Here is a 27899-nt window from a genome sequence, read left to right on the forward strand (position 1 = left end):
TGGACAGAAAAAAGCTGAAATATCCCCTGTGACAAAAACTTGTGCATTTGTGATTTTAGTGCAATGAAAGATGCCACATATATTTCTGAGCTGGTGGATTTTATTGCTTTAACACCTTATTTAAGTAACATGGATGCTAGGCTAAATTGTAACAATGCTTTATAAAGTGGTTTTTTTTCTACATTCATCTAGCTAGAGGGCTCACTGTCTGCTATTTCTGTGTCCTCTTGAAATCAAATTTTCTTGTGTGTTCACTAATATGATTTAATCTGAACAAATCCATTTAGATGTGCTTGTTGCATAGAAAATAAATGGTTTCAGTGAGGAAGACATGCTAAAGATTTAAATACTACAGTATCAGTAAAAATTCAGCGAAATTACAGTTTCAGTTTTCTTGTATTTTTTAAGCTTCCTTTTGTTTTGACAATTGTTGATATTACTTTGGAGAAAAATTGTTTCAGATATCACAGTGGTGTTTAAAATTTCACTTTTAAAGCAGTCAGTCACAGAATGATTTCAGGTCAGTACTGAATCTCTGCTTTGTATTGTTCTGTAAAGGAACATCATCTTATATAGGGATATCGATGAAGAATTCTGTGTCAGATGATTAAGAGGAGCAGCTGGTAGATGTCTCTCTTGGCCTTTTGGATGAGTAATCCACTAAAAGATATCAGTTATGAAGAAAAACTTTAAAAATAACTACTACAATATTCCAATATTTATACTATTAACAATATTTTGCAATTTACGCATTTAAAACCTGTTAAATAATATTTTTCTTTAAGTTTACTTTATAAGGAAATAAAACATGCTTGTTTTGTTTTGAGTTGTTAATGTACCATAGACTAGAGTACTTTATTCCCAATTTGCACGGTTAAATCAGTAATGCTGTTTTTCTGCTTAAAGTATATGCATACTACGATATAAATGCACCTGACTTTGTGCCAAGTACCAAATCATAGGACAAAGGACTCTCTCATCTATTGCTCATCCTTTATAATTTAGTTCTGGTCAAACTTTTTAAAGCCTGTAATATAATCATTTAAGGATAGTTATAAAATGCCTGAGGCAGTCAGGCCTCCCATTAACTGCTGCTGATAGTGAAGAGCCTAAGTCTTGTTTATCATGTAGTGCAGTAATTACATTTCAAAATAAAAGATAGCCTTTCTGCAGAGTATAATCTTAAAATAAAATGTGGCAACCTAAGCGCTGCAACTCAAATCATTATTTAGGGACTTCCTGCAAAAGAGGCTGTGGTTTGACCGTTTGAGAGTTGCTATTGACGAACCTCATTCCTTTGTGAACCACTTTATATTCTAAGTTTCAAAACCTTTTTTTTGTTTTGTTTTGTTTATGAAGTCTTCAGTTATCGGTATTTGGCTACTTATGGATAGTAACATCTTTTTTTTTTCCTTTTTTTCCTAAACTTACTACCTGATCATTTGATTCGATGTAGCATATATGAATCTATAGTTATGTATGGCAGGATTCATTAGCCTTTTAAGAGACCCAGACTAAGCAATGTGTCTAGTTTGAAATAACTGTAGACCATGGTAGACGTAAGTAATGTAGACGGTAGTTAATGGGGAGAGAGAGAGAGGCACCTTTGGAGGATCCCAGTTAACAAAGATGTTGAAATGGTGGAGTGAATTGTTCTGGCAGGTTGCATGCAGTATAGATGACTAGCTTCAACTGCAGACCTAATGTGGCTAATAATAAGAGATAAGAAACAGCTAATTTCTAAAAGATATCCCACTTCTCTGAATTTCTCCTTATTCAACTAAGGCTTTTATTTCAAATATTTGGGATTCCAAATACATAGAATGTTCAAGATATGGAAACATATTGGATTTATGTATTGGTACAATAATATTTCCTTTTTATTTAGAAACCAGTTAGGTGTATTGGGTTAATTGCCCCTTAATGTGTTGAATAAACAGGAAAAAACAGGTGGTCTGGGTCAGGATTCAAGCTATTGTTGGTAGTTTGTGAGTGTTAACATCAGAAAATATTTTTTTTAAAAGTAATACCATTTGAAGAAAACATTTGAAATCAACATCAAAGTTTATCACCTTTCTTTATTAAAATTATAAAATTATTTCTGTTATCAATAGAGAACACCAGAATTAGCACTAATTTGATGCCTTGGCAGATTTCATATAGCACAAAGATTAGGTGGGTAAGAGGTGAACTGCAGCCTTCACCTACTTTCAGGGACAGAGTTCCCAGACAAAAACTGGGGAATATATACTTTGTTTCAGGAACTTCACATGATTGTATGTCATATAGCAACTACTGAGGGGAAAATGTGAAAAGTTTCACAAAGGTGACAAGTTGTAGGTTGAAGACGGGTGCTATAATGACGTGAAGAATGACCATGAAACTGAGAGGGTTTAGTGGACATGTGGTATTTCCTACTTGAGACTGAGAATACATCGCCTCTTTCTAGGGGATCATTTTCTGCTCCTTTTACTGTGTGTATCTGCGTATACCACTTTATACTGTAAGCAACTCTGTATATTTAAAAAGAGGATTATGAGTGCAGAGTCATGGAATCAGACCTAGGAGGTCTCTCTGTTATACTAATAAATAACTGGGATTTTAATTTGTATGAAGAAATTTTACAGTCAAACTTTTTTGTTTCATATTATTCCAGGTGTGGTTTTTTTTTTTGTTGGGTGTTGGTTTGTTGTTTTTTAGTTTGTTTGTTTTTTGTTTTTGTTTTTTTTTTTTTTTACAAGCCTGCTTACAACCAGAAGAATTCTACAGTCACATTTGAATTAAGGAATAGTGAAAAAAAAAAAAATCTAACGAGACTTGAAAAGGAAATCGATACAAAATACACTCAGGAATCAACACTGAGGTTTTCTCCAGATAAATTGCTGTACTGATTGTCATGAAGTATATTGATGTCACTGTCACTATGACAACATTGTGACAAGAACTAGCCACTCTAGGCTACCTTGTAAAAGGATCTGTCATCTGTATTTTTTTTTTTTTTTTGTATAAAAAGTGATAGAAATGAGAGCCTCTCCCCTAGCACAAGGTTTCATTTAAGGTTAGACGATTTGATATAGACATCAGATCAAGGTATTCCTGAACAAGTGACAAGCTAGCTTTTCAAGACAGGTAAGAACAATATATTATTCAAATACAATATGCTTTTACTTTTCAACTAGTAAAAACAAGAAGAAAAAAATTGCATTCTCTGAAACACAAGTATTGGTATGCAGAAAATTAATGTTTTGATATATTTTTCAAAAGTATGGCAGGATTTTATGTCTGAGGAAGTAAGAAACATTTGGAAGTGGAATTTGTGTAATTCAACTTGTAAGAGGATGGGGGGGTTCTGTATGCAATTGTTTCTGCCCTTGTAATTTAAAACAATCTCTCCACCTTTATGTATTTCTGGTTCTGTGCTATTTTAGCTAAGACACAGAATCTGTGATATACTGCACTTTTTCCTTTTCTTTTTTTTAATGATATTTTACCATCCATAGACCTAGTTTATTTTCTCCTTGTGTATCTGCCTGGTTTCTTCTGTTTCATAGATTTTAATGTTTGTATTTTCCCACATCAGTAATACTACACCGGTGTCAGCAAAATAGCTTGTGAAAATTGTAGTCTCTAGAAATATCACAATATTAACAACACCCATACTTCCTGTGTTTGTTAATATATATATATATTACATTTTTGGAAATCTGTTCACCAACTATAGTGCTTTTTTTTTTTTTTTTATATTAGCTGTTTAGAAACACAGAGTACCAATGTGATACCGGCATGGAAATACACCTAGACAAATTTTTCCCAGAAGTATTTGTATTCCTAATAAATCTTAACCAGATCTAAAACTCCTCTGGGGAATCCTTTGCATGTTTGCTTTGCTGTCTTTTAACTGTGCAAGCCTAAGTGAGCAGATTAGTAAGCTCTGGCTCTCTTGATCTTGATTTCAGTTAAAATAAATTTAACTGGTGTTGATTTCTAAACATGTCCAAACATATTTATCTGAAAGCTATTATTACTTCAAAAGAGAATTTTAGTCATTTATCAAGTACAGTATTCAAACATTAATAAGAACAATGATGGCTTTATAAGTTTTATTTTTACATTAATACATTGTTCTGTCCTTCAATTATTCACCAAGTGAGACCAATTCAATGGGAAAATTGGACAATCCAAAAAGTTATCATTTAGTTAATATTTTTTGTTGAGACCTAATTAAAAAATACAATGTTGAGGTGGGATTTCTGCATATAGAGTTTGAGGACAGGCATAAGTATTCAGGAGTTGAAAAGAAACCCCGTCTCAGGGGAAAACTATCAGGGTAACAAACATCAATACTCTTTGTACCACCAGTGCTCAATATATAGAGATCAAAAAATCAGAGCAAGTTCTTCCTCCGCTAAATACAGGCTTGAGAACTTCCTGTCATGCTGTGGAGCCCAATGTGCATGATCTTAAAAAAATAAATAAATAAAAAAAAACCCCAACAAACAAAAACTTCCCTCCTCCACACCCATTAAAAAGGGGATAGGATATCTGCTTTTAAAATAAATGTTCTGAGGTCCTGAGTGGGTTAGTTGCTTTCCTCCAAGTCAATTGCATTTAAGTTTTCTCCATCCTAATGTGTTAGATTACTTACTTTAAAACTATTCTAAGCCTGAATTAAACTACTTGTGTACAGGCATGTTGAAGAACTGGAATTTCAATTAACAGACTGAAATGAAGTCGCCTGAATATAACCTTTGTATAAAGGGAAGTAGTAGCAACAATCAAGGAAGGTCCTTTGGCTCTCTTTCACTCTGTACCATGTGAGATAATTCTAAGGATGCCTTGTATCTGTCTAGAAGTGAGTTATAAGAAAACTCTTCCTTCTCCTTTTCCTAAATGCATTCAATGCTCGGCTTTAGCTGAAAGATCTTACTCTGGCACACTAAGAGCACAAGATGGGCAGTTGCTTTGTGGATGGATCCTAGGCACAGGTGAGGTAGGAAGACACCAGGGCATTAGACTGCAGGAGGTGGCTTTTCCCATAGAGGAACCTGGGGAAATTGCTGCGGCCAGCAGAGGCTGGGAGGTACAGCAGCAAGGGCAGAGAGGATGCTCCCTTTGGTAGCACAAGTTGCCACTTTCTCTGTGCTTCCTTGCTGGTTTCAGAAAGGTGCAAGTCCAGGTCCCCTGGGCTCTGTCATAGCTCCAGCCTTTTCCTTTCCAGCTCTGCTTAGGTCCCAACCTTGTGCCTTTTGGAAAACTTAGTTTTGACCACATTGCTGAGAAACCCAGAGCTGGTTCTACCACTCCATAGTTTTACTTCTGATAGAGGTTAGTTTAACTCTGACCTTAGCTTTATTGTATAAGGTTTGACAAATCACATCTGGTTACTACTGACAGGCAATGAGGCCTTATTAAAATTTAAATGTTGTTTTTAAAATTGCTTAGTTGACCACTAAAAAGATAAATAATTAGCTTTATTGTGATCAGTAAAAATGAATAAATAATGTATTCCCATTTGCAAGTGAAAATTCTGATTTTGAAATATTTTAGAGAAATAGTAACATTAATGAAACAACTGTATATTATATAAGCATGCCATCTTGGATTCTCTGCATGTTTTGTCTTCTAATACGGTATATAAATGCAGAACATAAAGCTTATAACATTTTCATGGGTTTGACACTAGAATTTTCAGTTTCTTAGGAAAGAATAAATAATTGCAAATGAGAATAGACAGGCAAAGTAAAAACCCATCATTTTCAGACCCAGGTTTACCTAATTAAACCTACTATTTTAAAGTGGTATAAGCAGTAATCTGTTTTGGAAAGTGTAAAAACAAGTTTCAGTCAGTGCCCATGCTGATATATTTTATGGTTCTATTGTATGTTCTATTAATGAAATATATTTCCTAAATAACAGAAAAAGGATTCGTAATCAGACTAATTAATATTAACTGTTACATGCTTTTGCTATGTAGCACAAATATGTGAAGCTAAACCTCTCATTAGTGTTTTAAATTAAGCTGATTTTGCATTGTTTAGAATAAAATCTTTCTCCATTTCCTCAGTTCTTCCAGGGGTGTAATTCTGTAGTTTTCTCAATGAGTAAAACCACAATTATATATTATTTTTTTTTAACTTTAAGATAAAAACTGAGAGCTGAGGGGTTTTGTTTGCTCTAGATAAAATCTTAGAAAGCTTTAGAAATACTTCCATTTTAAGTCCAGTGAAATTTTGTAGTTTTGTAAAGTTTTCAAAATTCACTGTGATTCTAATATGGTAAAATCTAGTTGGAATGAGATGTCTATGACCACCACACTCTTCAGAAAGATCCAGGCAAATTGACGTCCATAGCAGAGCAAGAAGAAGGATACATTTGAAAAATTTGACTGGTCATGAAAATTTGAAGAAAGTGTTTAACACCCTTCTGTGAAAGCAAGATTATCATTTAAACAGTATAGTAATCAAATGCTTCCTGTACTAGGAGACAAAAGAATATTTTGCAACAAAGAAAGGTGTTAGGGAAAACTTGTTAGCTCTTAGGACAAAAAACTGGAAACTTAGAATCTTCCATCAGAAACTTCTGCTCAACAAGCAGCTGTTATGGAAGTCAGAGTTTTAAAACAATTTAGAACAAATATAAGTTTATATTGCGTATTTTCTAAATCATGTTAAGAGGTATAAGTCTGTAAGACAGCATAATTCTGAAATAGTTATGTAACAGTGGTGTCTTTTTAATAAGCATTTCTACCTGCTGAGTATATTCTAAAGTTGTAGTTTGCGTTCCTCTCAGAAGGGATGATTTACTACTTTTAATCATGAATGAAGTTGATTCTGTTCTTTCTTTTACTCTTCAGGAGAATTACTGAATCCCTGTGTACATAAAAAGTCAATAAACAACAAAGTTTTAAGCAAGGGCATCACACAGATTCTCTAGCTGCTATTGCAAATGGTGATACACAGGTTATAAAGAAATCAGTCTGAGCCGCAGTTTCCTATAGATAAACATTGTGCATCATAATAATAAATTAAAAAAAAAAAAAGGAAGAACTTCAATACATGAATTACAAAATAAAAACATTGGTTTCAAAATCATAAAGATAAGATTCCATAATAAGGATGGAAATGTACTTACTTTAGTTATTTTCCTGCATTTTAAATTGCGCTTCTATACAGCCAACCACATTATTTACATGAATGGGAACTGATTCTGTGTGACTTCTCTTTCTCCGGTTAGTAAATAACTGGGTGGTTTTGGTTTTTTTTTGGTCACATAGAAATAATCATTTCCCTTACAAAAATGTAAATGGGAAGGGGGTTGGAATATTTAAACTTTCATGTCATGTGTCTTGCCGATTATCATTAAAACTGTCCACAAAATATGTGAAATGTATTTTTCCTTAAGTGTCTATTTTTATACTTTTTGATGCCTAGGGATCAGTTTTATTTGGAGTTTAATTTTTTACAGTGGCAACTTCAAATTTAAATTAATCGCATCTTGGCATTAATTCAAATCAATCCTCACATAATAATCCACAAAGCAGAAACTGCAAGTTTCCTTTCAAATTGCTTTTAATACTCTTCCATGACTGTCTCTTCAAAAATAAATGGTAGGATGATCCTCTATTTTAATTTCCCACTCAACTCTGGAGTGGATTTTTTTTTAACATGCTGGATACTTCGCACAAATCTGCACTTACTCTTTCAGAGATCTAGTTGAGAAAGAAATCTGACCAGGTTTCTTTTACAGACAGCAGACTTGCTTCCAGTGTTCTTATCTTCTGAAAAAAAAATGAGTGACTAAAAAAGAAAGTATTTTTTCCCTGTTTTAGTTTATTCTTTGATCTGATATCTTCCCCCATGATGAGATGGAGGCAAGTAAAAATGAGAATTTCTATTATGAATACCAGGTTTCAATGAAACATATGCAACATGTAATGGAAAAACTGCAAAATCACAAATAATGGATAAATTATCTGTTGTTCTGGTTACCAACAAAGGCCTTTGTGATACAAATGCCTTATGCTTTGTGTGTTACAGGGATATTGAGTCTGCTGAATGCTGGTAAGTACATAGAGTTGGGATCAAACAAAAGATTGCAATGAACTTTGCATTTAATCAGAATGTGGATACTTATTATTGTTAAACAATTTTTCCTCATAAGGGAAGAATAATTATACCAGGTGTTGATGCATTAGTAATTCCTGGAAAGTCTGATAACAAATGGGCATTAGTACATTGGTGAACTGTTGCTTGTCTGCTTTGTAGGGTACTGCCTTCTTGTATTGTTTCTGTCTCAAAGCCTGTGAAGCATTTTCACTGCAAGATTTAAGATTTGACATTATGTTGAACACTTTGATTTTGTATCCACTCCTCAGCCCTTTGGTTTGGTAATGTTTGCCTGTGTGCAGCCCCACCCAGAATGTGAGTCTCTTAATGAATTGTCTTGCCAGCCCTGCTTATGAAGGGTATGAAAAACTTTCTCATTCAGATTTGAATAATTATTTCTACAATACATTTATTTATGAGTATACATCACACCACACTCTCTCCCTTTCTCCAAAGAAAAGATATAGGTAACATCAGTAACACTGACAATGGATATAAAGGCATTTGTAAAACAAATGCAGAAAACAAATAAGCCCTTTTATTGATTGAGTAATCTTCTAATTTCTCTTGTCTCAGTGTATATATGCAGCAATATTTTCCCAAATGCTTGTTTGGGTCTCCTCCAAATCAAAAAAAATAACGATTGATGTAACACTATATTGCTACTGATGAATCAGTGCAAAACATGCCACGTATACTTTTACATATGACAGAGGTCAGAATCTGATAAAGAGCCTTTCTTTAACTCAGTCCTGCCAATACTGTCCTCTTGATACTATTGTCTTATTATAGATATGTACTTATAAGGGTTATTTCTCTCAAATCCAGTACATATCCCAGGTTAAAGAGAGAGTTATGAGACCAATATAATTTTTAAACAATAGCAATGAAAAATGTATTATAAAGTAGATTGTTTTGTAAATCTCTGATAACTTAAAATTTATATGGTGCTTTGCATGTTTAAAGCACTGTGAAAGCACTATATTAGTTTTCACCTCTAGCTTGTAGCTAAACATTACCCTAATTTTATGACCTGGAAAAGTGGGAGACCAAAAATTAACAATGATGTAGTGAAAAGCCAAAAGCAAATGTGAAACATTCCAGATAAGATTTTAGAAATGTGTTCCCAAACCTATTGCCAGCCATACAGGTTGCACTGACTCTTATTTAGACTACAGTTTTGACTATAGCCTTGCTATAAAGGAAATAAAGTAGAAACAGGTATATGATGTTTAGCATTCACACTAGAAAATGTTAGTTGTAAGGGAACATTTATAATGTGTTCTATATTGTCAGTGATGGGTTTTTTTTTTTGTGAACTACTATAGTTTCACCAGTTTCATCAATGATATCTTTTGATATTACATAAATAATACAAGATACTAGGTTTGTGTGTACTATCAGGATTGCTTGCCAAGTGTATACAATGGCCTTTGGATGTCCTAACTGATGTCAACGTGAGTTAATTTTTTAATTAATTTTATGAATAAACTTTGAAGGATTCCTATTTAAAGATGAGCTTGCTAACCAGGTAGGCTGCTAGAACTTGTCCCATGTTCAGTCCTTTGTATTTATCAATTTCTGAGAATCATTAAGGAGAATGTTTTATAACTTAAGCTACGTGTAATTTTTTCATCTGTGAAAACATTCTCACAGGGTTGTTGCAGAAATAAGCCATAATTTAACTTTTTTTTTTTTAATGGAAATCCTCTTTCAGCTATAATTTCCATGTTGGGTTTTATTTTATTTTCCTAGAGAGAATACATTTATCTTGTGCTATATTTCAGCTTGGTTATCTAAAAATAAGAATCTGGAAATTACTGAACAGTAAATATCAGGTAAATTATTAAATTACCTCATTGCTAATAGCAGCCTCCTTATGAATACATTTTATTTACCTTCTGTATTAAACAAACTATATCAGGAACTAGGAGTTTCCAAACTGTGGTCAATGATGGATGCCCCAATTAGTGATCCATCAGGTTGCAACAGGCCCTGCCTTTGGCTCCTTCTTTCCCTCTCACGGGCGCACATTGCCACAGTCTTTCCCACCCTGTATTAAAGCCACATGGTGGCAGCTGTTGCCAGTCTCTTAAATACGTAACTAGATATGTATTTTCTATACTTTGATATTTATACGTACATGTGTAAATAATGTTATAATACATTCAATTATCACACATATTTAAGTATAATAATTTAATATTAGCATATTATAAGTTCCATGATAAATAAACACCTGAAATCTTAATGAAAGTGTCTAGGAATTACGTGCTTAATGTTTCCAGTTTTTCCTACATTTCTTTACAGTTGATGTATGAAATTACCAAGGAAAGTTAATCTTTGCCATTTTCCCATAAGACACGTGTTATGTCATGGTCCAATCTCTGTTCATCATAATAAAGTAGTTCGTTTCGGCAACTCCTAGGACAAAATGGTTTAATTTTATCCTATGTGTAATCTGTGGACAAAGAAATTATAAAATATAGCGAAATACAGTAAAGTCTATATTTGAAACAGGTAAATACTGGTAATTTCTGATCTGTTTCCGCAACCCTCCTGCTTGCTGCGGGCATTACTGCTGGAAGGTTTCCTCATCTTTTAGGCTGGTACCACACAGAGTAGAGTCTCCTTGGAAGACTGTACTGTGTTAATGAAATATCCAGTTACTTCAGATGTTAGCTGTGTTTGCCTGGTATGTTGTCTGGCTGAAAAATGGGCTGTAGTAGCTTCAACGGCATGCTGCATTGGAGTGGCTTTGTTGCACTTAATGGGTGCACATACAGAGCTTGTCTCAAGCAGACCTCTGCAAAAGCAAGGATCTAGGAAAGACTATGAGATTACAATGCTCTCTGTATCTTGCTGTCTTTTGACATTATTTCATGACATTTCAGTGAAATCTAAAAATAAATTTGTAGGAAAACCTGTTTTGAGATGGGAGTTTTGATTGGAGTGTGACTTATCTGAACTGACATGTGTCTTTCAGAGGAGGAACTCTGAGCTTCTCTCTTCTGCTAGAAAAGTGGAGAGAATATTAGTGGATTGAATGTGTGTTAATGTGGCATGTAATACATTCTTTGTGACAGAAGAATGTAAATGTTTAGAGATGAAAGTAAAATACCAAAAATTGGGTGAAGGGATGCAGCTGGATTAAGTAAACTGATTAGGAAAAGAGCCTTGGTAGGTAAATAAAATATTTTTCACTTCTGAAGAAGAAAAAATGCACTGCTAAAACACTACATAAATAATCTTGACTTCAAAGTGAAAGGTTCTTAAAGTATCTCAAAAATATGAAGTAGTCATTAAAAACTTGATGGAGGTTTCAAAGTAGAAATTATTCTTGTATATGCATGAGTAAATATCTTTTCAGTTAGAAAATGGAAAAGTAAACCTCATAAAGATTTGGGCTACCCCATGACATGGTCAATATATCTTCTCTAAAATCTTTATGAGAGCTCTGCACTGATAAACAAAAATCCCAGGAACAAAGTGAAAATACAAGTGGGAGATTTGAACCACAGTTCATGCAGAAATAAAACCAAGTTTGCTGTTGCAGATTATAAGAACCCACAAAGACAAGGTACAAAATGAGATATGGCACACATGATCACTTCGATATCACTTTCATTTTTTCTTCATAAAAGGAAGAACTAGGGCTTACCTGATGCCCTGAGACACAGGAGAGGAAAAAAAAAAAAAAGGAGGGGGCTCTGATATTAAACAAATACTTTATGGCATTTCATTTTGAAGGCTCAAAAATCAAAGTTAAAGGAAATTGAGATATTAATTTGTGCAAAATTGTGCACAAATTTCTTGTGCAATTTCTTTTTGCAATTTCTTGTGTATAAGAAATCGCAAAGCTTCAAAATGTGTTTGTAAGAAGAAAAAATAAAAGGGTAAAAGTAGTATCAGATGGAAGAACATAAAAAAGGTAAACATTCAGATATATACTTATTTAGATATTTGAGGATGAGGATGATGAGGTTGCATGAACCCTGATATAAATAAAACCACTCAAATAGCACAAATTCTAAATGACACTATAACAATGTCAAATTTTAACTAGATAAGAACCCACCCCAGGTAGTATTGTATATATTTGTTTCTACCTTCACCCTGAGAATTGCTAAAATCTTAGGAATATGAATATAAACTTTATATGTACATTCATTTCCTTGAGGATAATGACCACTGAAGGAATATTCCGGTTCTGTGAACATTTTTAGAAGTAATAAATAGCTCAATCATTTTAAAAGCCTGTTGTTATTTATTAGACTTAAAGAAATCTTTACTTGTCTATAGAAATGATGGTGGTGAAGGAATGTTGGAGGAATCTCTGAAATTTAAGTAATTGCAAAGATATAATTTAAATATGGACTGTAAAATTCATGAAAACATGAAACCTTCAATTTGATGAATTCTGATTGTAAAGCACATACACAAAATTTATACCTTGATATAATATATGGGCTCTTCAATAAACATAGCATCTTAAGGACAATGATAAATCCACCATATTGTCAAAATGTCAACCATCTCCGAGGAAAAGTAAAATAATATAAGATTATATTTTAGTGACTTGCAAAGTTTTGAGGGTTTTTTGTTTCATAAAATTAATAAAAGGAGAGCATGCCTGCTTTATTTTTATTTAGGAACTTATATTGATCAAATAACAACACAAGATGAACAATAGTAAAAACAAACCTCCAAAAAACCCTTCAATTCACAGAGAAAGAAAAGCATGCAACATCCTCCTTCACAGTTGGTTTTGGAATATCTTCAGGTGTTGCTGTCTGCCAACATTAATAGTTAACATCTTGACAGTTTAAACCATGAAGCATGAAAAAAATTACAGTAAGCAAAACTTGAGTGAACTTGAGAAAGAGTGTTTATCATAGGCACTGCTGTCAGATCCAGTCAGTTGTTTTCCCTCTTATGTCTTGCATTGGTATTCATTTCATTACGATAAAATATGTGGTTTGATGTAAGCAGCCTGGATTCTGCATGGTGTTCAGTTGGTAAATTTTGATGATGGTCTGGACCTGCTAGCTAGAATTGCAACCAGTATGTAAAGTAAAGATAATATTAAATGTCCAGCAGTACAAAAGATAAAAAAAGAAAAACACAGAAAAACAGGTTCTAAGCAAGGATAGGTACATTTACATTGATGCTCAGTGCATCTGGCTCTTGGAAAGGAATTGAAAATGCTTTGCCTGTCCCCCTTCAGGTCTCATATTCCATTTTTTGTTGCACTATGATCCAGTTCCAACCGAGGGAAAAACTGGGCTTTTGCACAGAATAGGGTGGTGGCGGTATAGTGGGCTGGGACTGCCTTCAGCCAAGGTGGTTTTTAGAGTTCATGGCTTCTCTTTCTTAGGAAAGATAGTTCTCTTATGCTAGGCTACTGTGAAAGACTGAAGAGTTAAACTCTCCTTCTGTATCTTCTCAGCTGAGTGTTGTAAAGTTTGACATAACTTCATCAAGGCCAGACCATGCTCGGTACATCTCTAAGGGGCTTAATTATGTACTATTTAGATCCTAAGCAGCTTTAGGCTGATGGCAATGGAGCTAATAAGCTCAGAAAAGGCAGTAACATGACTTGAAGTGCTTAAGGACAGAATCCTCCGAACTTCCTCTAAGTGAAGGTGCAATGGACGCAACTGAAATACCAGAAATTCTGTTTAAACAGGAGAAACTTCTTTACGGTGAGATGGTCAAATACTGAAATGGTTTGCCCAGGGAGTTTGTGGAGTCTCCATCTTTGCAGATAGTCAAAACACAACTGGATGCAGCCCTGAGCAACCTGCTGTAACTTACCCAGATTTGAGCAGGATGTTGGACTAGATGATCTCTGGAGGTGCCTTCCTATCTCAGCCAACCTGTGATTCTGTGGTTTGGGTTGCCTTATGCTCCTAGAGTACATTCAAGTTGTAAATTTAACCATTTATGGAGAAACGAATAAGAAACACTTCTAACAAGAACTTCAGATCTGCCACTGTGTTTGTGAAAGGTGGTATTAAAGGTGAATCAATCACATACTTGAGAAGTTTTGATCAATATATTTGTTCAGAGAGAAATTCTGTAAATCAGAAAAGAAAAAAAAAAAAGGTACTGGAAGAAGGACTGTAGAATCTTAGTCATATTTAGAGATAACTTTAAATGTTTTATTCTTCTTCAAAGGCACAGAGGTAATGGTATCTTATAACAGGTAATCCAAAACACTATCTCTGAAATTTTCTTAAAGTATTTCAACTAAAAAACTCCAGAAACTTAGACTGAAAAAATATCCTCAAAAATTAGAGAGGTTGCAGGAACGTTATATTAGAAGAGTGTTCATTTCTAGAAATGTTGTGGAGGAAGAATTAGAAGAAGTTCAATATTTTTATAGTATAGGGGGACTTACTTATAGCTAAAGCAGGTAAATGATACAAGACCTCATTCATCAATATTCCCTTTGGTTTTAAGGTCTCTTCACAAACAGGGAAAAAAAAAAAGGAATAGATTTGCAATAGTATTGGTCCACCACTAGCTTTAACAAGTGAATTGTTTCATTAAACACAAAGAGTTACGACAGACAGTCTGAAATGAGATTCAGTATTCATTGCTGTATAGCACTGTGTTCCACTTTTCTCCAAATATTGATGAGAGAAAATTAAAGGGCTCTAATCTAAATACTGTGTGTTAGCCACAGTAATGTGCAGTCCTCTTGTCCTGCACTCAGGCTGCAGCTGAGGGATAAACTGATATAATAAATAAACAGGTTTTCTGTCCTACATTCTGCAAATACGATTTTAAGCTATTGCTAGTCAGCAATTAATAGTTTGCTTTAAATGTGCCTGTGACTTTTTAAACTTACACATTTATACATATGTATACATACTCCAAATAAACAAAGATGACTTCACTAGTTCTGGCATACAGTGGAGCCTGGATGTACCCAGCATTAAACAGGCATTGTAAAGGAAAAAGTGGTGTTGTTCTTTTAGCTTTAACTATGTTATTGAACAGGAAAATGAAGACTTGAGTACTCTCATATAAGTATACAGAATTTAAAATGTCTGATTTCAGTATGGCAAAACCAGCTATTCTTCTTGTTGTAAATTTTGGTATGGTGCATAATCAAAGGAAGTCCTCCCTGGGAAAAAATATGAAGTATTCCAAAAAAGTACCCACTGGAAGTGAAGAAAAAAAAAAATCTAAGTAAATGTTGCAATAGAGCAAATCTTTATGTGAAATTTTTTTGTTGTTGAAACTAAGTTGGTGCTCAAAATAATTTGGCTGCTTATACCTGCCACTATAAGCATGAGCACAGTCAAACACAGCGATTTCCTCAAAAGTTCTGGGTCAAAAAAAAAAAAAAAAAAAAAGAAAATTACTGTTTGACCTACTTTTTATGCTATCCAAATGTTTCAGATGTAGGGGAGAGAGCTGCTACTTCCCAAGACATGGCTGCTTGTTGGGCAAGTTTATTGCGTCTCCCCACAACAGATGACCTCTGCATACAGAGGGCCATTTCAAAAGGAAGACCCGTAACAGCCAGCATCCAGTACTTAGAGAGCAGGAAGAAGCATAAGCTTGCCTCTTCGCAGATCTTTGGCAGCAGCACAAAGATGTGCACAGTGAGCACAGGCTGTTTGGCTGTGCTCTGCAGTGTCAGTGCCGCGGGCAGTGGAGAATGCTGGAGCGTGTCCAAAGAAGGGCAACAAAGTTGGTGAAGGGTCTAGACAACAAGTCTTATGAGGAGTGGCTGAGGGAACTGGTGGTGTTTAGTCTGGAGAAGAGGAGGCTGAGGGGAGACCTTATTGCTCTCTACTGAAAGGAGGCTGTAGTGAGGTGGGTGTCAGTCTCTTCTCCCAGGTAACAAGCGATAAGACGAGAGGAAACGGCCTCAAGCTGTGCCAGAGGAAGTTTAGGTTGGATATTAGAAAAAACTTCTTCACCGAAAGGGTAGTCAGGCACTGGAACAGGCTGCCCAGGGAAGTGGTTGAGTCTCCATCCCTGGAGGTATTTGAAAGATGGGTAGACGAGGTGCTTGAGGACATGGTTTAGTGGTGGACTTGGCAGTGTTAGGTTAACGGTTGGACTCAATGATCTTAAGGGTCTGTTCCAACCTTGACGATTCTATGATTCTATGAATTAGACTCCTGAACACCCATTGCAAGGAGGAAGCATTGCTCAAAGGGAACAGAGGGATAAAGATCTTCTTTCAGAGATAAGTTGGGAAAAGTTGTAACTCTTACTGGTTTTCTGAAGAGGAAGAAATACTCAAAACAAGTGTAGCATCATGTTTTCTTCAATCTACCTATTTTCTTCAGCTGGCTCTTGCCTCTGGGTCTCAGAACATACAGAAACAGGAGCTCCCTGTAACATCTTGCTTTATGTTTAAGAGCTTGAATCTTACTGCTGGTGCTTAATATTTTATACTTGATGCTAACGTCAGTGTGTGAGAAATACTGAAGGTTAAAATATGAGGGGCAAAAGAGATTAGAAAGCTGGAGAGACAACAAAGAGAGACAAAGCAATGCAGAACAGCTCAAAGGCCACGAGCAGAACATTATGGCACCTTGGTTTTAATGTCAGCAGGTGCTCTGTCTTAGGCTATGTTCTTCCAGCAAGAAATATATCTTGTTATTTGAGAGGTACACCTTGCAAAACAAAAAGTTGAATCTTATGTTCTAAATATCACAAAAAGCAAGTTATATAGTGAGCTCTGTTTAAAATTATCCAGGTATACAACCACTTCATTCAAAGTGAGAAAATAAGGCCCTCATACAATAGAAAAGTCAATTTATGATGAATCCTGCCACTGGAGTTGCTTTTCAGGGTTGACGGGTCTGAGAGATATTACATTCTGTCTGAAACCTTGTCAGACAAAACGACTGCAATGAAGGAAAACACTATCAATGGAATACTAATGTTTTCTTTGGCTAAATGAACTTTATGCTTCCTTAAAATTTCTGAAGCTGCATGGTAGTTAGTTGTTCAGTTTCCAGAAGCATTCACACCTTCAACTAAATATTTCTCTCTTCTTTATCAAACTGATGTACTCTTTTAAGAAGGTAGCTAGACTTATTTTTTTTTTTAAATTTATTTTTCTAAAAGAGATTTAAGTTTGTGGTTTATATCAATCACATTAAGTTTGTGGTTGATAGCATCAAAAGCATTTCCACAGATGCTTTTGAAAGCTTCCAAGGCTGCTTCTGCTCTCGTGTCCCAAAGTTATTCTGAAGAGCATATCTTGGGAGAAGTGTTTTTCTTTTCTTTTTCTTTTTTTTTTTTTTCCCTTTCATTAACATTAATTAAATTAGTCTGCTGATAATGCTAACAAGAATTCTTCTGGTGTGTCAAAGGGAGTACTATCTCCTAGTTAAAAACTGTTTTGACACTCTCAACTGTCTTTTGTAAACAAAAAAATGGTTGAATGTTAGTTAACTGGTTATAAAATAAACCAATGATCGGTAGGCAAAAGAAACAAAAAGTTCTCAATCTTGAAGAACTTTCATTGTGGTGCTAAATTTTTTCACCTTTCAAAAGATGAAATTTTGAGAACTATAAATTCTTGACACATTTATTTATTTACCCTCACTTTTGAGAAAGGTGGGGGTTTTTTTAGTATTATGCAAGCTATTCTCCCCTGTGCTTTTTAATATTATGTAAACTATTTTTCCCTCAGCACTCTAACTACAGTGTATGTAGAGCAACACAACTTTAGGGAAGGAAGGCAAATAAATTATGTGCCAATACTACACTAACTTTGGCTCCAATTATTTTGGAAACTTCTGCACTTGCATGTTATGACATACAGTTATACAGAAATGCTTATTATCTGTTAAGCACCAGGGAAGGCTAGGAACTCTACAAGACAAAAAATGAATGCCAATTTTGCCCTAAGTGTCTGACAAACACAGTAGAATCAGCTTGGTTGTTGAGTGTAATTATAGATATCCCATTCTTCTACACGGCTATCTTGATCAGGTTTCTTTCTGTCAAAATTGTAGAGGCTTTTAACAGGGGTTTGACTGAAGGGATTGTGTAAAATATGGATGAACCATCTCAAATGAAGAGAAGTAAAAGGAATTCTCATTTCCATTTCTGAGTTAAAATTCTTGAGCTGACAAAGAATTGTCAGGTTATGGCATTACATGGTAGAGATCTAATATGTAAATTCTATTTCAAGAGAGAACAATGGAGAAGACTCCAGTGAGTTGTCTTTCATGTAGAAACTTTGGATTAATTGATTTTCTGATCTTTATTTTGACAGTTAGTCTTACCCAGCATTACAGCAGTGCTTGCAAAAAAAATTACTGTGGGTTTTATACTTGCTGGAATGTATGTATAAGCATTTACTCTTACTGAGTATATTTTTAGATTAAATTAAAGGACATATTCATATTTTAATTTGGTTATAATTTTAATTAATGATAATGGGCTATAGAAAGAGTTTTTAGCATGCTTATCCCCTATGACATCCCTTGCAATTACAGAAACAGACATAAGTGCCTTTAAAATAATTGCATAGTATTTGAGTCATCAAATTAATCTTGACGTATAGGTATTTGCTACTACTGTAAAGAAATTGCTTAATTACAGGTAGTCAGCTGGAATTCAGAAAAAAATAAGCCGATATCCTTGTTTCTCACATTATGTTAATAATTACTTAAGATTTCAAGGCACAGACAGACCTAAATACTACTTAAAGTTCTATGATAATGTATGTCTTGCATTCAAACCTGAACTACTTACAAATACAATAAAAAGATTATTTTAATTATTGCTTAAAAACAGAGTAAAGTTATGTGAACTGATTTTGAATATTTTTTCTGAAAAACTGAAACTATTTTGATATATATTTACTCATCCTTTTCTTGTAATGTTACTTAATTGCAGCATCAGACTTATAAACTAAGCATCAGACTTAAACTCTTAAGCTCCTGACTTCTGTAAGCATTTGCAGGATATAATGTTGTTACAAGTTAAGACCATACCTCCAGATGAAATTTTGTAATGAATGTTTGTGGAGGGATCTCTTATGACCATTTGAGACCATGCCATACTTTTTTTTGTTTGTTTTTCCTTTTTTCTCAGGCTTAGCCATATTCCCACGGTTTAATTAGCATGTTAAAAAGTTAGGTGTTTCAGTATATGCTACCATGGCCTCCCTTGTACTCAAGCAAGACAAAAATGCAACCCATGAGGACAGCTCATACCATCCTGAGAAAGGTCAGATGACTCACCCTCTGCCGTTGCCTGTATCTTGCCAATAACTGTGAAAGAAGTTTAGCAGACAGATTATAAAAATGCTTATCAACAATATAAACTTACATATGGTGATGTAGTTTATTTCAGAAGCATTAAACACTGTCCCAATGTGAAGAGGTTTAAATGACTGAACAAGCAGGTTAAATAAGTAGTTTGAACTGTGAGTAAAATTACAAGTGAATGGGCTTCAGGTTAAGCAGACAAGTGATGAAAACAATTTCTAATAGTTAGATAGATATCGTATTTTTCTATATAAACTGGCTGTTTAAACAATGCATAAAAATGCGATAACCCTGTTGTTGCGAGGTTCTCTCTTGGCAAAATCAAAGCCTTTTTAGTTGGTTTGTAATAAGAGCTTGAAAGGTTATGAAATTGCCAAGGGCTACATTGTGCAAAACTTATTTACACTGATGAGAATTTTCACACGTGAGCTGCTTGACCGATGTCAGTGGAATTCCTCATACAAACACGTTTCCCCATGTGAAAAACTGTATAGTCCAGTCTTTGAGTTCAGATATATAATCTATATATATATAGATTGATTCAGTGAAATGAACTGATTGCATAAATTCTTGACAAATTGATGATGCCAGTATAAATTCCTCTAGACAGTGATTTAGCTTCTTGTAATTACCTGATACCTAGAATATTGTGGAGATCAGAACTAATATGTTTTTTCTTTTGCACAGAGTGTTAAATCATGTAAATAATCCACACAAGGAATTGCCAACATAGTTTTGAAATCAGACCACATCAGGACTGTATTGATAGCCTAATTGTTCCTTTCTTAATACTTGAAGATTACAAGTTTCTTGAAAAATACTTTGCATTTGTAATATTTCTGTTTTTCTTAAGATACCAGGTGTAGAAACCTTGTCAAGTTTCCCATGGAATAACACCTAAAGCACATGATATTGTGTCTCACATATGCTACCATTCCTGCCAAGCGTGCCAGTATTGTAAATTATAATGCTGTCCTGGTATCAGATGGGAAGATCTCTCTTCAGAAAACCAATAAGTGTTCTCTTTATTTGGAGCTGACACCACTGAATTAAAAGAAATGAAGACTAAATTGCTAAAATAGAAAGTAATATATATACACATTTAGTCCTGAACTGAGAACAGATGCATGTTTTCCTTGTCACATCACAGTTATAGCTCAGTGAGTCTATTGGAAAGAAATTTATGCCATGAGCTGAGAATTTCATACAGCTAACACCTTTCCACCTAAAGTTTAGGGATGGTCAGCACTATCCTTACAGAGTGATTTGATTCAATATATGGGGTCAGTCTTGGATAGTCATTTAAAAGGACACCTATATTTGCTATAAAAGGGGCATAGCTGCTAGCCCACTGAAGATGGTGATAGTTTCAATAACATGGTGGAATGTAGGAGTGACTGAATTTCAAAACCAATTCTCAGTGTTTGAAATAGTGGTGAGATCTGCAATAGCAGACATGTGGCAATCTGTGCTCAGTTTGGGGTGGGAGGAAGACTTCAGATCTTCCCACTTTTTTATTTTAGGACAGATATAATGCTAATTTAAAGAACTATGTTAAAGATTATGTTGAAGATTAAGAATATAATGTAGATGAACTACTAAATTTTAGGTTTTTACTTAGAGGAGATTGTTGTTTTGAGGTACAGAGTACCTCATTCCATACTTTACCAGAGCAATTATAAAAGATCCTGTAGCATAATTTAGCTTTGTGAAGCCTTGGAAAGAATCCAGAACCGAAATCAGTTTACTTCTGTCTCAACTAACGCTGAGACGCATCAATGCTAGGCCCAAGCATGCAAATGTTTTGAAGAGTTTCATCTGCCCTTTGCAATTAAGTTCCATAGATAACGTTGCAAAAGCTCTTGCCTTCCAGAGTTTTTTGTTCTGCTGTACAACCTGGCCCATTTTTGCTCATGTGCAATTGAGATTGACTGTGTTCCTGGACCTATAATTATTTATCTTCCACTGCATGTATTGTCTGTAATTTTTTTTCTAGATAAGATCTAAATTAAGGCATGAATTTAATATTATAGTTGATTGACTTTGGAATTACAGAATTTACCTGTTTTCCCTCCCAGTTATTATCCAAAGTGTAGCTTGTTATTTGAACAGTTACTGGAAAAAATTGTGTTGTTGATATACAGGCAGGAAGATAAAAAGTGCATACAAGGCAAAGAGCTTTTCAAATTTTTCATTTTCTTTTTTTTTTAGGAATATTTAAGTACGGTAGTTTTATTTACTCTGACAACGAAATGTTGCTCATACTAATGGTGACTCACTTAGTGTTTTGCTGAGTCTCTGTGATTAACAAAATACAATAACAGTACAAAATTACTGTAATTTGGGGCTTGGATCTATGACATGACTCCACTTTTCTGTTTGCTTTTCTTTGGGGCTGAAAAGGTTAGATGTCTATAAATAGGACATGATCCAATAATCTGTAGAATTGTCTGTCCTTTGCTTTTGAGAGTCTGTGACATTTTCTTTTGACGATACTGGGTTCAATAGCTTTAGAGAAGTACAATTGTGCTAGAAGGAAATGGTTTCAAGACTGATTTCAGCTCCATTCCCTTTTTTCTGTTAATACTTGCAATTTTTTTATATTATCATTTCCAAGAACCAGTTTCCAGATTGCTGGGGGTTGGAGAGAAACATTAAGTCTAATGGCATGGTCATACCCCATACCACATGCAATGTATTATCATAGAATCATAGAATGGTTTGGGCTGGAAGGGACCTTTAAAGGTCATTTAGTCCAATCCCCCTGCAATAAGCAGGGACATCTTCAACTAGATCAGGTTGCTCAGAGCCCCATCCAGCCTGGCCTTGAATGTTTCCAGGGATGGGACATCTACCACCTCTCTGGGCAACCTGTTCCAGTGTTTCACCACCCTCATTGTAAAACATTTCTTCCTTATATCCAGTCTGAATCTACCCTCTTTTAGTTTAAAACCATTACCCCTTGTCCTACCACAGCAGGCCCTCCTGAAAAGCTTGTCCCCATCTTTCTTACAAGCCCCCTTTAAGTGCTGAATACTGCCCTAATAATAACTGAAGAACTTTCCCGCGCTTCTGAGAATGAGGTCCATACATTTATCCAATTATGTGAAGAAGTTATTTTTTTGTTCTAAAAATTGCTTTAACCTGGCAACTTCCACTGGAATCAATACAAAGTTTAAAATGGTGATCATTACATAATGTTAATTTTCTCTGCGGCCATCACCTTAACTACAGTAACTCTAATTTTCTACACGGTGTCTACAGAGGATCAGTTAGTTTTGGTGGATTGTTGTTCTTTTTCAGACTGAAGAGTGGTATTTTGTACCTCAAAATTAAAGGATAGTTTATATATAAAGACATTTCCATAGTTTGCCCTTGATTTTATAGTGTTCAGTGTACAACATGGAAAAGTACATGTTCCATTGTGAAGCCTATCTGTATTGCAAGCCATAGGCAGTAAAGATGCCAATAAATGTCTGATGGTCTAAAATGTGTTCCCAGTTCCCATGTGCACTAGCATATCAAATACCAATCCATTTTGACTGATATAGACAGTTTGGCAGACAGCAAAATGCTCACACTTGGCTGTCTACAGGCAAACTTCTAAATCCATGTTTAGGCATAAAAGTTCTAGTGAAATAATTTTCAGTATTTCTGAGCCTTGGCAGCTGCTTTTGGCTTGGGGATAATTTTTAGTTATTCAGTTTCTGGAATCATTAATGATGGTAAATGGCAGTGAGTGGGTGATATCAACTGTATCTTTTTGAAAGAAAAAAAGAGGAAATATGAGAATTTAATCGTGACTTGGAATCACTGCAATCTTATTTGTCTATTCTAAAAATAACTGTTGCCATGAATAGATGATACTTTTTACCATGTTAACATCTGGGCAGAAAGTCAGGAGGTGCGTTTACTTTGGTTCATTTACATACAGAAGAATAACTTGCATTGTAGGTAGTGTGATTAAGGGAAATTTAAAGCATTGATAGGTAAAGGTCAGCTATCGAGAGTATGCTAATCCCCCATATTAGAAACATATTGTGTTCCAGGTAGTCCACTATCTCAGGAAAAAGGGGCTATAAAAAGTTTAAAAGACTGGAATGGATTGAGGGCAAAACATTATGGAAGAAGAACAAGGCCAAAGCTAGGTTACTTCAAAAAGAGTGTTTTTTAGATAGAACCCCAAGAAAATGTTAGCATTTTACCCCTCTTGATTTCACTTTGTCCATCTTTTATGTAGGAAGACCTCTATAATCGGTGTCATTCAGAAAGTAACTGAAACAAAGAATTCCCTTAATCCATCCGAGTTCCTTTATAGGAGTTGTACACTTAGGTTCATTTTTTTTTAACCAGTGTCCTTTGTTATGCATACTTTGAACAAAATACTCCAGAAGAATATCAAATGCAAATGGAAAATGGTAAATACTAAAAAAAAAAAAAATCATTAACATCAACTTTTTGGCTTTAGAAAGCAAGTTCTTCCACTCTGATGGTGCATTACTCCTGTGACATGTGCTAGCTTATGATGACTTCCCTGTATTTAACTACTTCCAAGACAAGTTGATATAACTCTTATTTGCATCTCATTTATTAGTAGAAATTGAAAAATACAGGTGGCTAAAATCTGGTATGAAGGCTGAAGAGAAATTTTCCATTACCTGTATGAGTAACTGTGTCAAAAAGACCTGATTGTCCCTTATCTTCTCTGTTAAGCCTTTTCAGTCTGGATCTCAAGAGAACAGCAGAAACAAAACTGTTTCTCAGCAGTCAAGCAGAGTCTGGAGACCTTTTCTGTCTGTCTTAGAATATATAAAATTAGTTCTAACATCACCATGCCTCATACAGTAGCAGGCATCAACAAACCTCATCCTGACAACAAGTATAAAAGATTAAAGCAGTACTTCATAGAATGTACAACTAATTTTCTTTAATTCATTTGATTAAAAGAGCATGAATAATAGAATTTGCCACAGTGCCTCACTGTAGCAGGTGATGTATGTTTATTTTTATAAAAATGTAAATATATTGAATATATAATATTTTAACCAACGTGTTTAAATAAAGTCATTTAAATAATGAAATTATATTTCCCTAATTAAGAAATGACAACAATTTAACTGTTTTGGCAAGATCTCTATCTCTCACTGCATTTTCTACTAAACAAGAAACTCTTGTTTCTGAATTGCTTTCTGAATTCCCTTTTTGGGGAAGCATCAGAAAGGCATAAAATTTTCGATTGACTCTTACTGGTGAAATCAACAGAAGCTATTTAGAACTTAAGTCACTTCCTTGACTTCCTTTCTAATTAGTATGATTACCATTCAAATTGAATTCAGATGGTTTTATACTGAGTCATGCTCCATTAAAATCACCATGTCTGCCTGCAAGGTAACTAGTACTACTTATCTAGTACTATGTATGTTTTGCTGTTTTATGTTTTTAAGAACAACATAATATTTGCTTAACATCTGTTTATGGCATTCTGACTTAGGTCCATAACTTCACAGGTAGCAAGAAGTAAGGGAAAGACTTCATACCCATACAAGCATGGATGGTGTAATTGATTTGAATGATGACTATAATGGCTCCAAAATCAGCTGGAGTAAAGAAGCATCTTCATTCAGTGTCAGTACTTATAATCACTTATCGGAACATGTCTTCCATTACTCACTACACATGATAATACACATAACGTTGTAGAGTTGAAATACAAGCCATACGAACAATAGCTCACAAACAGTTGGAGTTCATGCACTATTTCAGGAGACTACTCTTGATAGCATTTAGATCAGCAGCGGTGGTCAAAGATAAGACAATATCCAGCTTTAAACTCTAGAATTACACAGAGCATAAATCATTAAGGCCTAACTGAAATGGAAATGAAATTCTATTAAAAAAATTATAAACTCAGTCCTATCTGAATAGTTGATTCTGCAAAGATACATTAGGCATGTACCATTATGAATGGAAGGAGTAAGCTTGTTTCAGGATCATAGAGCATTATTAATCCTTCCATTTTTGTTCCTTTAGTTAAAAACAATCATACAATAGTATGTTAACTGTATTGATGGAATGAACTATATGCTTCCTCACATTCCACAGCATAAGGCTGTACATCACAAATTGCTGATCAACAAATGTGTGTGCATTTTGTCTAACTTCATTGCCCAAGCAGGGCGAAATGGCAACAGATAAATAGTTCAGATAGTGAGGGGTAAAGGGTATTTTAATAATGCTAATGACAGGGATGCCAGGAGCTTTTGTTTCTTCCAACAGCTCTTTAGATGATGTATAAAAATAACAAACCTTTTAGGCATTTTCTGAAAATTCATTAATTTTGTTGTAAGAGTCTAATTATTTTTGCCAATGAAGATAATTTCTGATCAGTCAGATCCCAAAAGCTGGACACATGACTGTCCTATCTTTGAACATATTCCATGCACTTGTGAAAGTAGGAACAGTGATGGCTGTGAAGAGTGCTGGTGCGTATTGCATGGAATAATTACTCTGTATTTCCTACATAAATTCTGCTTACATATGTTGCAATAGTATGCCATTTTTCATTCATGAGCTCTTTGAAATTTGTAACAATGTATGGAGGCAGTGTGAATTATAATGCACATAACATTAAAAATAGATATTATGGTGCAGATGGCTATTTGGGAGAATATGAAAAAAAACCCTTCCTAACAAAATTGGAATCTAACTTCTATTATTCAAACATGTCTTTCATTTATAGCTTTTTCAGTACAAAATTCCCCGCTGTGGTTCATTCTTAATCAAAAACTGTCATCTTTGTGGCCAACTGATTTTTTTCTTGTTTAAAACCTACAATTTACTTTGTACCATACTGCTATATCTTCAGGTAGGAGAAGTTCTGTAACTTTTCACTCAACTGGGACAGAAAATTGTTGTGGCAAAGGTGGCTGTGGTTTCAAATTCTGCATATTGTGAGGCAAACACTAGTTCTCATTTTTTAAGCAGTCCAAAAGGCAAGAAATATGTCTTTTTTTTTTTCTTGTTAAATATTTCTGGTGTACCTACAATTCATGCAGCACTCTATCTAAACAGGCTGCTTTGACCATGGCAAGTGTTGAGACTGAACTGCACTAGTATCAAATAAGATTAGTTCATGTTTCTGATATAAAATGCTCCTGCATATATAGTACAATGTTTTTGACTCTCAGTGTCTCTGTGGTTCATTACCCTCTGTAAACCTGATGCGTAGTCAGTTGTTCCTCCTCTAGTACTTTTCCAGCTGGGGATTATTCCTACATGTGATACTTTGTACTTTTCTTTATTGAGTTGCATCCTTTCCTCTTTTTTTTTTTTTGGATCACTTTTTCAATTTGTCAAGGTTACTTTCAATTCAAATCCTATTCACTAAAGTGCTCACAGACGCTTTCAGCTTGGTATTGTCTGCAAATTTAATAAGTGTACTCTCTATTCCATCATCCAGGTCATTAATGAAAATATTGAATAATACTGGATCCAGGACAGGCCCTATGAAACCCCACTCAGTATTTCCTTCCAGCTTGACAGCAGGTAACTGCCTTAAGTATAGATTCAAATTTGTTGTGCACACAGTTACAACAGTGTCATCTAGACCACTTAATTTTTTGTTTATTTATGAGAATGGTACATAAGACTGGTAAATGTTTTGAAACAATGAACATGTATCTACTACTTCCACCTGCCAGTAAGGCCTGTTACTAGTCCCAGGGAGAAAGTAGATGGGATTGATGTTTTCTCTTGACAAGTGGATGTTTGCTCTAATTTGTCTGTAGTCTTTGCCCAAAGATAGATATTCCAGCATTTTTGTGAGAATTGAAGTTAGACTGACTAATTTGTTATTGTCTGGATCCTCCTATTCTGTTTTGTCAAAGTTAAGCACAGCTGTCTGCCTCTTTTGATCCTACTGTCCTCCATATTCTCAGGGGAAAGGTAAATGCTGAGATTATTTCAGTTCATTCCTGCATTGGTTCCAGTAGACTGTAGCTTGCTGATTACTCAATTTAGCCATCACTTTTGAATAAAAACTGAAATAAAAATCTCCGGTAGTAATTTGGTAGCTTCCCTTTTTTTCTAATCAGCTTTTTGACACTTTTTAGTGTATTCGTATACTTTGTACAAAGAAAATTTTATTCATATACACATCTTTATGCCTAACTGTATAAAAATATCTCTTGTTTTCTTTTGGTTTTTTTGCTAGTTCATTCAGTTTTTACAGGTACTTTTGCAATTCCTTGTAAACAGTTTTTCACTTTACAGCCATGACTAATTTATTACCACCAGCAACTTTGTCATCTTCCTGTTGAGCCTTTTATGAAAATGCTCAACAGTATCTCTATGGAATTCTGCTGGCAACCTCTCCCCACTTTTTTGTCTTAAATAGTGTCCCTACATACTTGGGATATTCCTGTGTTCTCATTTTTAGTCGTATGAATTAGTTTTTACTCTTTGTAAAAATACTTCTTGAATTTTTGAACAAGTGTTATTTACCCAACCCTACTGTGCTTCCTAATTTTAAGTT

The 27899-nt window shown here is 34.6% G+C and overlaps 1 protein-coding gene across 3 annotated transcripts in view; it reads left to right on the forward strand.

Moving 5' to 3' along the window:
* The window catches only part of DGKB (diacylglycerol kinase beta), a 494094-nt gene that overhangs the window by 75765 nt on the left and 390430 nt on the right, over positions 1-27899 (forward strand). For all 3 annotated transcript variants that reach the window (XM_087773968.1, XM_087773975.1, XM_087773980.1), the window contains exon 2: positions 26826-26911. The gene's annotated coding sequence lies outside the window, so the exon portion shown is untranslated. The remainder of the gene's footprint in view (positions 1-26825; positions 26912-27899) is intronic.

Source organism: Nipponia nippon, unplaced genomic scaffold (genome assembly GCF_047370975.1).
Source record: "Nipponia nippon isolate SJK-2023a ecotype South Korea unplaced genomic scaffold, ASM4737097v1 scaffold_1, whole genome shotgun sequence".
Lineage (NCBI taxonomy): Eukaryota > Metazoa > Chordata > Aves > Pelecaniformes > Threskiornithidae > Nipponia > Nipponia nippon.